The sequence below is a fragment of the Pteropus vampyrus genome, unplaced genomic scaffold (genome assembly GCF_000151845.1).
Source record: "Pteropus vampyrus isolate Shadow unplaced genomic scaffold, Pvam_2.0 Scaffold311, whole genome shotgun sequence".
NCBI classification, from domain to species: domain Eukaryota; kingdom Metazoa; phylum Chordata; class Mammalia; order Chiroptera; family Pteropodidae; genus Pteropus; species Pteropus vampyrus.
Window position 1 is genome coordinate 1,869,650 of NW_011889092.1, and position 13,705 is coordinate 1,883,354.

The 13,705-nt window shown below is 34.9% G+C and overlaps 1 long non-coding RNA gene across 2 annotated transcripts in view; it reads left to right on the plus strand.

Annotated features, from left to right (window-relative positions):
- The window catches only part of LOC111730389, a 43,663-nt gene that overhangs the window by 11,232 nt on the left and 18,726 nt on the right, over positions 1–13,705 (plus strand). For both annotated transcript variants that reach the window (XR_002776661.1, XR_002776662.1), the window contains exon 3: positions 10,922–11,083. This is a non-coding gene — a long non-coding RNA (uncharacterized LOC111730389). The remainder of the gene's footprint in view (positions 1–10,921; positions 11,084–13,705) is intronic.

A 13,705-nucleotide genomic window follows, 5' to 3' on the forward strand; every position in this document is an offset into this window, starting at 1 on the left:
CCAACAAAGTCTCCTTGTAAGCTACTGGTGGCCCCTGCACGCAGCCAAATAAGCACTGGTGCTCAGAGCTAGCAGGTCCATCACCGTGAAAATCCGCTCATGGATGTGGCCCCTTTAAGAGGCTTCTGCCTCCTTCTCACTCAGCCGCTTGAGACCAGGCAGACCCGTGTACTCACCCCATCCTACCTTCTGCTATTGCAGGGTGATTTCTTGTACTTCTCCCTAGTTGTATGGCTTGTTCGTCTAGATCTCAGGCTATTTTTCCTTGCTGCTGCTCCTTGTTTCTGTCACAACTTTGATTTGATTGCCAGAGGGATGAACAGAGCCTTTATCATATACGACATTTTTTTTCCTACCTAGATCTTTCTTCTTCCTTTTTTTTTTTTAAGTTTATTGGGGTAACATTGGTTAATACAATTATATAATTTTCAGGTACATTATAATTTCACATCTGTATATTCTATTGTGTGTTTACCACCCAAAGTCCAGTTTCCTTCAGCTACCATATATTCGATCCCCTTTACCCACTTTACCCTCCCCCTACTCCCCTATATTTGACCCCCTTTACCCCGTCCACCTTCCCCCTCCTCTCTCACCCCTACCCTCTGGTAACCACTAGTCTATAGTCCATGTTCATGAGTCTCTGTTTGTATGTCTTGTTCATCTGGTGCTTTTAGGTTTGATATCCCACATATGTGATATCATGTGATTTTCAACGTTTCTGTCTGGCTTATTTCGCTTAGCATGATTATCTCAAGGTCCGTCCATGTTGTCACAAATGGCTATATTTCATCTCTTCTTATGGCTGAATAATATTCCATTGTATATATGTACCACAGCTTCTTTAGCCAATTATCTATCGTAGGACACTTTGGTTGCTTCCATGTCCTGGCCACAGTGAATAATGCTGCTATGAACATCAGTGTGCAAATATCTTTACAGATATGATTTTTTAAATCTTTGGGGTAAATATCCAGTAGAGGGATTGTTGGATTATATGGTAGATCAATTCTTAGTTTTTTGAGGAACCTCCATACTGTTTTCCATAGTGGCTGTACCAATTTGCAGTCCCACCAGCAGTGCATGAGGGTTCCTTTTTCTCTGCATCCTCTCCAACATTTGTTATTAGTTATCCTGTTGATTATAGCTTTTCTAACAGGTGTGAGATGGTATCTCGTTGTGGTTTTGATTTGCATTTCCCTAATAGCTAGCGATGTTGAACATCTTTTCATATATTTTTTGGCCATTTGTATGTCCTCTAGGGAGAAGTGTCTGTTCAGGTCCCCTGCCCATTTTTTGATTGGATGGTTTTTGTTGTTTTTTTTTGTTATTGAGTCGTATGAGTTCTTTGTATATTTTGGATATTAGGCCCTTATCGGAAGCGTTGCTTGCAAATATATTTTCCCATTTGGATGGTTGTCTCTTTACCTTGTTGATGGTTGAGCAGCAGCTTTTTAGTTTGATGTAGTCCCATTCATGTATTTTAGGTTTTACTTCCCTTTGAGGTCAAATTCATAAATCCTCTTTAAGTCCAAGGTCCTTGAGTTTAGTTCTTATGTTTTCTTCTATGCATTTTATTGTTTCAGGTCTTATATTCAGGTCCTTAATCCATTTTGAGTTAATTTTGATGTTTGGTGATAGACAAGTCTAGTTTCATTCTTTTGCAGGTGGCTTTTCAGTTTTCCCAGCACCATTTATTGAAGAGGCTTTACTTTCTCCACTGTATGTTTTTGGCTTTTTTGTCAAAAATTATTTGCCCATATAAATATGGGTTTACTTCTGGACTCTCGATTCTGTTCCACTGGTTCATGTGTCTGTTTTGCTGCCAATACCATGCCATTTTGATTATTTTTTCTTTTTAATATAGGCCTTTACAGCTCTAAATTTCCCTCTAAGCACTGCTTTAACTGCATCCCATATATGTTGTTTAATTTACACATATTTATGAACTTCCTAAAAATTTCTCATTGATTTTCAATTTTATTCCATTGAAAATCATTGTGGTCAGAGAACATACTTTGCATTATTTTAATTCTTTTAAATTTTTTGGTGCCTTTTTTAATGGCCTAACATGATAGTCCATATGCACTTGAGAAGAATGCATATTCTTCTGTTGTTTGTTGGCATATTCTATAGATGTCTGTTAGATCTAGCTGGTTTATTGTGTTGTACAAGTCTTCTGTTTCCCTGCTGATCTGCCTAGCTATTCTATTCATTGTTGGTAGGGGGATATTAGAATATCCAGTTGTTGTTGAACTGTGTATTTCTCTCTTTAATTATCTCATTTTTACTTTGTGTATCTTAGGACTATGTTGTTAGATGCTTTTTTAAAATTTATTTTAAAGTTATAGTTGATATACAATATTATATTAGTTTCAAGTGCATGATAGCGATTAGACCTCTATATACCTTACTAAGTGATCACCATGGTAAGTCTAATACCCAGCTGGCACCCTACACAGTTATTTACAATATTATATTTCCTATGCTATATATTACACCCTTGCGAGTAATTTTATAATTGGCAGTTTGTACTTCTTAATCCCCCTGGAACATTTGTTTATAATTATTATGTGTTCCTGATAGATTGACCCTTTTATTATTATGAAATGTCTTTTTTCTCCTCTTAAAAATTTTTGCCTTTAATTCTATTTGATATCATTATAGCCACTCCAGATATCCTTTGATTATTGTTTGCATGGTATATCTTTTTTCATCCCCTTAATTTCAACTTCTTTGCATCTGTGAATCTTAAGCGTGGTTCATATAGACAGTATGTAGTAGAATAATGATCTTTTTATCTGCCAATCTCTGTATTTTTATTAGAGTATTTAATTCATTTATGTATAATTTAATTACTAATGACATATGATTTTCATCTGCAATTTTATTTGTTTTATATAAGTCTTTTGTCTTTTTTGTTCTTCTATTTCTTCATTACTGCCTTCTTTTATGTTTAATAGATATTTTCTAGTGTGCCATTTTAATTTGTTGTTTCTTTTACTGCATTTTAAAAGTTTTTTTTTAGTAGTCACTCTGGAATTGCAATTAGCATCATAATGTTTAACACTAGTTCAGCATGATACCAACTGAGTTTTAATAGTGTTCAAATTTTGCTCCAATATAACTGCATTTCCTTCCCCACTCCTTTGTACTATTATTGTCATACAAATTACAGCTTTATACATTATAAACATATCATCATAATTTTATAATTATTACTTAATGCAGCTGCTTCCATTAGATAGAATAAGAAACAAGTTACAGTATAAATACATTTATACCATATTTTATATTTCTGTATGTGGCAACTTTTATTGGTGCCCTTTATTTCTCTCCGTGGATTCAAGGAACTGTCTAGTGTCCTTTCATGTCAGCCTGAAGCACGCTCTTTGGTATTTCTTATAGGACAGGTCTGCTAGTGACAAATTCTCTCAGTTTTGGTTTATTTGGGTATTAAAACTTTCTCCTTCATGTTTGAAGAATAGTTTCTCTGGTTATAGAATTCTTGGCTGACAGTCTTTTTCTTGTGGCATTTTTAACATGTTATCATCGCACTTCCTCCTGGCCTTCAGTTTCTGATGAGACATTAGCTGTTGATTTTTATTGAGGATCCCTTATAAATGCCCTTATAAATAATGTTTTTCTATTGTTGCTTTTGAGATTATTTATCTTTGTCTTTCAATAGTTTGATGTGTTTAAGTGTGAATTTCTTTGAGTTTATCTTGGAGTTAAGTGGGCTTCTTAGATATGTAGATTAATGTTTTTATAAAATTTGAGAGATTTCGGACATTATTTCTCCAAATGTTATTTATGCCTCTCCCTCTCTCTCTCTCTCTCTCTCTCTTTCTCTCTGTCTCTCTCCCCCTGTCCCTCTCTCCCTTCCTCCCTCCTTCCCTCTCTCTCTCCACCCACCTCCTTCTATGATTCTCATTGTACATATTTCAGTATGCTTGTATTTCCACAGGTCTCTCAGGCTCTGTTCATTTTTCTTTATTCTTTTGGACAATTTCTATATTCTATATTAAAGTTTATAGATCTTTCTTCTGCTATTTCAAATATGCTGCTGAACACCTCTAATAAATTTTTAAAATTCAAACTTTATATTTTAAGAGCAAGTTATGGTTCATAGTGAAATCGAGGGGAAAGTAAAGAGATTTCAGATATATCTGTTGCCCCCACACAGGTATAGCTTCCCTCATTATCAACATCCCCAACCAGAGTGGAACATTTGTTACAACTGATGAAACTACATTGACACATCTTAATTATAGAGTCCACAATTACATTACGTTTTGCTCTTGGTGTTGTACATTCTTAGGGTTTGTACAAATGTATAATAATGTATCCTTATCATACAGAGTATTTTCACTGCCCTGAAAATCCTCTGAACTCTGCCTATTTATCTTTCCATCCCCCTAACCCCTAACCACTGATCTTTATAATGTCTCCATAGTTTTGCCTTTTCCAGAATGTCGTACAGCTGAAATCATATGGTATATAGCCTTTTCACATTGGCTTCTTTCACTTAGTAATATGCATTTAAGGTTCCTCCATGCCTTTTCATGGCTTGATAGTTCATTTCTTCGCAGTGCTGAATAATATTTCATTGTCTGGATGTACCACAGTTTATTTATTCATTCTCATACTAAAGGACATCTTGTTTCCTTCCAAGGTTTGACAGTTATGAATGAATCTGTGTGCAGGTTTTTATGTGGACATAAGTTTTCAACTCTTTTGGGGAAATACTGAGGAGTGTGTATTGCTGGTTCATAAGAGTATGTTTAGTTTTGTAAGGAACCACCAAACTGTCTCCCAGAACTGTACTATTTGCATTCCTACCAGCAACGAATGAGAATTCCTGTTGCTCCACATCCTCATCAAAATTTGGTGTTGTCAGTGTTCCAGATTCTGGCCATTCTAATAGGTATATATTGGTATCTCATTATTGTTTTAATTTGCAATTCCCTAATGACGTATGACATTGAGTATCTTTTCATATGCTTAGCTGCCATCTGTATATCTCCTTTGAGGAGATGTTTGTTCAGATCTTTTGCCTATTTTGTAATCTGGTTGTTCATTTTCTTATTGTTGAGTTTTAAGTATTCTTTGTATGTTTTGGATAATAGTCTTTTAGCAGATAATTCTTTTGCAAATATTTTCTCCCATTCTGTGGTTTTTATCATTCTTTTGACAGTGTCTTTCACTGAGCATAAATTTTTAATTTTAACTAAGTCTAGCTTATCAATTCTTTCTTTCATGGATCATGCCTTTGCTGTTGTATCTAAAAAGTCATCACCAATTAGGCCCGTGATCAATTTTAAGTACTTTGATGAAGGGTATAAGGTCTGTGTCTAGATTAATCTTTTTGCATGTGGACAACCAGTTGTTCCAACACTATTTGTTGAAAAAATTATCTTTGTCCTTTGTATTGCTTTTGCTCCCTTGTTAAAGATAAGTTGAGTATATTTCTGTGGATCTATTTGTATGTTCTCCATTCAACATTGTCTTGATTACTGCATTTTTATAGTCAGTTTTGATGTCAGGTAGTGTCAGTCCTCCAACTTTGTTTTTCTCCTACAATATTTTGTTGCCTATACTAGGTCTTTTGCCTTTCCATATAAACTTTAATATCAGTTTTCCAATATCTACAAAATAACTTAATGGTATTTTGATCGGGATTGCACTGAATCTATAGATCAAGTTGGGAACAACTGACATCTTGACAACATTGAATCTTCTTATCCATTAATATGAAAATCTCTCCATTATTTACTTTTTCTTATATTTTGTTCATAAGAGTTTTGTAGTTTTCTTCATACAGATCTTGTACATATATTGTTATATTTATACCCAAGTATTCTATTTTTCTGGATGCTAATGTAAGTAATATTGTTCTGTTTTGTTTTTAATTTTGAATTCCACTTGTTCATTGTTAGTACGTGGGAAGACGATTGACTTGTTTGTTAACCTGTACCCTACAACCTTGCTGTAATCACTTAAGGAGCTGTTTTTTGTTGTTGTTCTTGTTCTTGTTCTTGTTTTTTTGTCAATTCTTTTGAATTTTCTACATAGGAAAACAAAGACATTTTAATTTCTTCCTTTCCAGTCTATATAATTTTTATTTCCTTCCTTGTCTCATTGCATTAGCTGAAACTTCCAGTACGATGCTGAAGGGAAGTAGTGGGAGGGGACATCCTTGCTTTGTACCTGATCTTAGTGGGAAAGCTGCAAGTTTTTTACCATTGAGTATGATGAACTCAATGGGTTTTTTTGTAGATCAAGTTGAGGAAATGCTAGTAAATTTTTAATTTCAGTTATTATACTGTTCAACTCCAGAATTTCCATTTAATTTTTTAAAATAATTTCTATCTCTTTATTGATATTTCTTTTTGGTCATACATCATTTTCATATTTTCTTTGAATTCTTTAGATATAGTTTCCTCTAGTTCTTTTTTGTAATAGTCTATTTAAAGTCTTTGTCTAATAAGTCCAACATCCAGATTTCCTCAGAGACAGTTTCTGTTGACTGCTTTATTTCTCTGTATATGGGCCATACTTGCCTGTTTCTTTGCCGGTCTCTTTTGGGTGGTGGGGGATTGAAAACTGGATTTTTAAAATAACATAATATAGAATCTCTGGAAATCAGATTCTCCCAAAGCTTCTTGTTGTTGCTGTTTATTTGTTTATTGACTTTCAAGGATTAATTCTGTAAAGCCGATTTCCTTTGTCATATGTGGTTACCGAAGTTTCTGCCCAGTTAGTTTACTAGTCAGCTAATGATTGAATAGTTGATTTCCTTAAAGGCCTTGAAGCAATAAGTCTTCTACTCTTTGTCAAGGGACTATGTGTAGAAGGACCAGAGAGAAAACCCACAAAAGCCAACCCAAATAAAGAAAACAGAAACACAAGGACAAGGAAGCAATGGAAACACCGAGCTACCAGAAAGAAAAATATAAAATGGCTATAAGAAGACCTCATATTTCAATAATTATCCTAAATGTAAATGGACTGAACTCACCAAGAAAAAGGCACAAGTTGCAGATCGGATCAAAAAACAAAACCCAACCGTTTGCTGCCTCCAGGAGACACATTTCAGTTCCAAAGACAAATATAGACTCAAAGTGAAAGGGTGGAAAATGACATTTCAAGCAAATGGCATTCAGAGAAAAGCGGGAGTTGTAGTACTAATAATGGACGAAATAAACTTCAAATTAAAAAAGGTAAAGAAAGATACTGAGGGACACTTCGTAATGATAAAGGGAATCATGCACCAAGAAGACGTAATACTTATTAATATCTATGCTCCCTCAACATTGCTAGCTATTAGGGAAATGCAAATCAAAACCACAACGAGATACCATCTCACACCTTAATTGCTCCATATTGCTTTCCATAGAGGCCATACCAGTTTGCAGTCCCATCAGCAGTGTATGAGGGTTCCTATTTCTCCACATCCTCTCCAACATTTGTTATTACTTGTCTTGTTGATTATAGCCATTCTCATAACTCCAAACAGAAAATCAATAAGGAAATAACATCCTTAAATGACGCATTAGACCAACTAGACATATTAGACATTTACAGAGCATTTCATCCCAAAACAGCTGCTTATACATTCTTCTCTAGTGCACATGGAACATTCTCAAGGATCGATCACATACTGGGACACAGAGATAGCCTCAACAAATATAAGAGGGTTGAAATCATACCGACCATAGTCTCTGATCATAATACTTTGAAGCTGGAAGTCAACTGCAAAAAGAAAGCAGGAAGAACCACAAATACATGGAGATTAAACAACATGCTACTGAAGAATGACTGGGTCATAGAAGAAATAAAAAGAGAGATCATGAGATACATAGAAATGAATGATAATGATAGTACAACATATCAAAATAAGAGGAAAGTTCCTATCATTACAGGCTTACCTCAAAAAACAAGAACAAGCCCAAATAACCAACCTAACACTTCATCTTAAAAAATGAGAAAAGGAAGAACAAATGAAGCCTAAAGTCAGCAAAAGGAAAGAAATAATCAAAATTAGAGCAGAAATAAATGAAATCGAAAACAAATAATAGAAAAAATAAATACAACAAAGAGCTGGTTCTTTGAGAAGTTTAATAAAATTGACCATCCTCTGGCTAGACTCACTAAAGAAAAAAAGAAAGGACACAAATAAACAAAGTCAGGGATGAAAGGGGAAATAATGACAGACACCGCAGAAATACAAAGGATCATACAAGAATACTATGAAAAAGTATATAACACCAAATGTAATAGAAGAAATAGATCAGTACTTAGAAAAATACAACCTTCCTAGACCGAATCAAGAAGAACTGGAAAATCTAAATAGATCGATCAGCAGTATGGAAATTGAAACAATCATCAAAAACCTACCAAAAAGTAATAGTCCAGGACCAGATGGCTTCACCAGTGAGTTCTACCAAACATTCAAAGGAGATTTAATACCTATTCTCCTCAAACTCTTCCAAAAAATCGAAGAGGAGACAATACTTCCCAACTCATTTTATGAGGCCAGTATTATTCTGATACCAAAACTCGGTAAAGATAACACAAAAAAAGAAAACTACAGACCAATATCTCTCATGAACACAGATGTAAAAATCCTAAATAAGATACTAGTGGATCGAATAGAGCAACATCTTAAAAAGATTATACACCATGATCAAGTGGGCTTCATCCTAGAGGCACAGGGATGGTTCAACATATGCAAATCGATTAATGTGATATACCAAATAAACAAATTAAAAAATAAGGGACTATGTGTGTTGCTTTCAGCAAGCCTTCAATGCTCTGGAAGTTTACTCTGCCTTATTCCTCATTTTCTGTTTGAGCAGGGCCTTAGAGTCACCAGCCTTCTCGGGTATTTCCTGGATATGCTTACAGTTCTGCAAACGTATGTGGATTTCTAGACCCCCAGGCATGTGTCAAAGCTTTCAAAGCCCTCTATCTACATCTTATTCCCAATATACCTTTTAAGTTTTGGGCAGCCTCTTGTTTGTCTCAACTGGTTTTTCTGCCTCAGGCAGCTGGGATTTCAAACAATTTGCTGCCGGAATTTCTCACTGTATGAACTCTGAGTCAGATCAAATAAGACTAGCTCCATGAGTGGGGCTCTTACAACGAGCTTCCAGATAAGTCAAATAGTGACATTTCTCTAGGGATTGGGGTTTGGGGAAGTTCTGCACCCACTCTGCCCCCTCTAGTGGCTGCTATGCCCCGGGTTTTCAGAGCTGCTCTAATGTGAGACTGATGATTTTGAAGGCTACCTTGGAGTTGGGGAGAGGAAAAGCAAGTCAAAATGCCACAAAGCTCATTATTCCTACTGAGAGTCAGCCATTTTTCTAGAATAAATGCTCCTTGGATTTTTTTAAGTTTTGTTTAATTTCCAGAGTTCTGGAAAAGTCGAGTTTGATCATTTTGCCAGTGTTCTTGCTTTTATGGAGGAGTGGATTTTCAGATGTCTTTTCTCTGTCATTCTGGAAGTGCTTCTTCAAATTACTTTTATTTTAAGAAGCATAAGGCTTTAAATAATATTGGTCGCTCCTAAGAAGAAATTGTCTTTGAGTATACATTCTACTCTTAACATGAAGAAATAAAAGTTATTTTTTGTTTCCTGTGTCTTTTCCTCTTACAGTAGAGTTAAGTTCCTTACTCTATCTGAATGTGAACATTTACTTCTCAAAAGCATGTTAATTTTTTTTAGTTTTGTGCTAGCTAACATCATGCTGTTAGGTCATGATCTAACATAGAACAATAGAGTTCTTCACTTCTAAAGAAGTTAAAATTCTTAATGACAGGGTTATAAAATATATTGTTCTTATTAATAACACAGCCAAGACTAAGGCTATTTCCTGACAATGCTTTTTTTGGTTTCCCTTCTCCAAGTCAGGTCCCAAATTCAGAATAATAAAACTATCCAGGCATATTTATATCAAAATCATCCTGGCACTTCCCAGACAGCTGCTAGAATATTCCAAAATTTGCTCCCTAATAGCCTGGCACTCATAAGTAAAGAAGGATTCAAGGAGGAATGCTAAAAATAATTAGGTATAATTGGTATGCTCCACGTTTTTAAAATTAGCTTATCAGTATTATAAGAGCTTCCCTGTTCATTGCGTCCACAATGTAAAGGAAGATGTCAAAGCAAAGAGAGGAGCTCATCCCTTCAAGATGATTTTTATACAATGTAAAGAGTTGTGACAGTGAATGTTCAGTGGTTGTGGACCTTTTCAAATGGGTAAAAGCATACTCATGTTCGTGGGCAAGGGCTTGCATGACTGTTAAATTTATTTCCAAGATGGTTTTATGCCTTTGTTTAAAATCATCTTTTATTATTAATAGCAATTTTGGTGCACATCTTACAAAATAGATTGTAAGGCCCTCAAGAGTTCTAAATACATCCATTGTCCATGTCACCCACAGAGCTCAGGCAACTATATAGGACAAATGAAATTATCAAAAATAAGTTGATGAAAGTGGTTGAAAAGACTACTTCTCCTTGTCCACTTCTCTTTCTCCAGGTTCTAATAATATGTTCTCTTCAAAGTAGCCATCAACTGAGACCTTGTGAAATATAGCAGTCACTGGGAGTTTGTTTGTTTGTTTGTTTGTTTTCCTTTCAAGGGTAAAAAATTTATATTTGAGAAACTTCATACTGCACATTTTCAAAGAGAGTCACATAAGAAAGCAAAAATGTTATACTCCCCTCATCCTAGAAATAAATAAGGGCATAAAATTTCTTTTTAAATCATAACACTTGGAAGTTTAGCACTAGCGAGGTCCATGCTCTGTTGTTATTTTCTCTTTTATTCTGCTACTGAAAATAAATAGATTGATCAGATCATTTGGTCCTGGTAACAAATGGTTTCTATTCTCTCTTTTTGTTTTTCTAAAGATTCTGTCATAATTGACTGACAGGAAAATAGACTCATCTGACATCACTACCATAAACCAACACTTGGATGATTCAACCTATCAGAATCCTGGGACTTGTCCAGAAAAATTCCAGCCCCAAAGCAGAAGATTTATATGGAGGGAGATGCTAACCCACAAACAGGTAACAAAAAATTTTTAAAGAATTAGTGAAATTGATGAAGGATATGATTGTAGTTATTGTGTTGGTATTTTTGGTAATGTGCTTCATGGGTTTTTTTTAATTAGTCATATGATGCAGCCCTTTTCTTTCCCCTGGCTCTGGTCTCTAACCCTCAATTTAGCAGACCATACTTATGACAACTGGAGTAAACACTCACTCTAAAAAAGAAATCCTTGGTCAATGGGCCAGTCTCCTAAACGTCTCTACTGGTATTGTCTCTGTCTACACCAGGGACAGACTCCCTTCTTGATTGCCATATTGCTCTAACCATTGTCTCAAAGTTCATGGTGAAACAGAGTTTGTCTCAGATGATAGATTTTTATGGAGCCAGATACTAAATTACTTAGAATGCGTCTCCTCGTTGGCACACCCCATAGAAATTCAGAGTCATAGAATTCCCTATATGCTACCATTGCAAGGGAGAGTATCCTATAGGCAATCATTGATTCATTCATTTTACATATAACATTTACTCCTTAAAGTTTACAATGATTTGCCAGGTGGTGCAACCTCACTGTACATGAGTTTTAGAACATTTTCATTCCTTCCTATACCCCTTTATAGTTAATCCCTGTTCCCAAATCCAGCCTCAGGCAACCACTAATCTACGTTTTGTCTCTATGAATTTGCCTTTTCTGGACTTTTCATACACATGGACTTTCACTTAGAATAATGTTTCACTTAGCGTAATGTTTTTAAAATTCATTCATATCATAGCATGTCAGTAGTTGGTTACTTTTAATTGCTAAATAGTACTCCATTATATAGATACAACACATTTTGTCTATTCATTCACTAGTTGATGGAAATCTGTTATTTCCAGTTTTGAGCTATTGCAAATGATGTTTACATGCAAGTCTTTGTGTGGACATATATTTTCATTTCTCTTGAGTAGATATGTAGAAGTGGAATTGTTGGGTTGTAAGACAGTTTTACATTTAACTTGGAGAAACTGCCACTTTTTTCCAAAGGACAGTACCAGTTTACATTCCCATCAACAATGTATGAATGTTCCAGTTTCTCCACATCCTTGGCAACATTTGCTGTTGCCTGTCTTATTTGTCATAGCCATTCTAGTCGGTATGAAATGGTATCTTATTGTGGTTTTAATTTGTGTTTCCCAAATGATTAATGGTATTGAGCATCTTTTTATGTGTTTATTATCCTCTCATATACTTTTTTTGATGAAATGTTCATTCATTTCTTTTGCCCATTATTTCATTGGATGGTTTGTTTTCTTATTATTGAGATATAAGTGTTCTTTTCATAGTATGGGTAAAAATCCTTTATCAGATTTGTGTTTTGCAAATTCTTCCTCCAGTCTTTTACTTGTCTTTTAATTTTCTTATTGGTGTCTTTTGAAGTGCAAAGGTTTTTTAATTTTGACGATGTCCAGTTTATCAGTTTTTTTTCAGGGACAGACTGCTTTTGATCCAAAAAAGAAATAAAAGATGGGTGAGAGCTTCAACCTAAGAAATCTTTCCCTAACATAGGGTCTAGAAAATACTCTTCTCTTTTCTTCCAAAAATTGTATTGTTTTAGCTGTGACATTTAAGTCTATGATTCATTTAGACTTGGTTTTGTGTATGGTATGAGTTGAAGGTCTAAGTTTATCTTTTTGCATGTGGGTAATCAATTGTCACAGCACATTTGTTGAATAGATAATATTTTCCCATAATGAATGGCCTTAGCACCTTTGTCAAAAATCAATCAATTACAAATATAAGGTTTTATTTCTGAATCTCAATTCTGTTCCATTAACCTATATATCTATCCTTATGCCAGTACTACTGCTCTAGATCTTAATATGGAAAATTATTAATACATTCTGCAAGCTAATGTCTTCTCAGAACTTGGGGATGACAGCTACAGAAGTAGGATTCAGACAAATATTTTTATAAATGGTTCAGAAATAGTACAATATGCCTTTGATAAGTTATGTTGGATTGAGATGACACTAATCTTAAATTTCGCTAATTTTAATACATCTGTAAGTAAGTCATATACATTTGTAAACAGTGTCACTGGTTCTGTAGAGAATATGATACATTGATTGACCTTCACAAGACTACCTAGGATGGTGGCCAGTGGATTACTCCACTTTTCATGTTGATGTAGTTCTTTGCATAGGTTGAAAGAATTAGTCCTCCTCCTTCTTACCAGGACCAAACTGAAAAATTAAATTTGTAACCATTGCCATGTCAGAAATATAAACTGGCCATATACAACCAAGTCTTTGAATTAGTCATTAGGTCTGTTGAAAAACATTCTGATTCACCTCTCCTTAGAGGTACATGTTAAGATGGTATTTTCCTGGCCTCCTTGAAGTTAGTCATGGTCATAGCTTGTCCATGGCCAGCAAAATAAGTGATGAAAGGAAGTTTTAAGAGCCTATATGGAATTCACCAAGTTCCCTATTTCTGTCTCTTGGAACTGTCATCCCAGGTCACTAAGTGACAAGCAGAATTCCCCTGATAATCCACATTAAGCACTGTAGCTTGAACAAGAAATAAATGTTAGTTGTGTTAAGCCACTGAGATGGTACTATAACATAGCCTAGCATATACTTAATTGGGATCACTG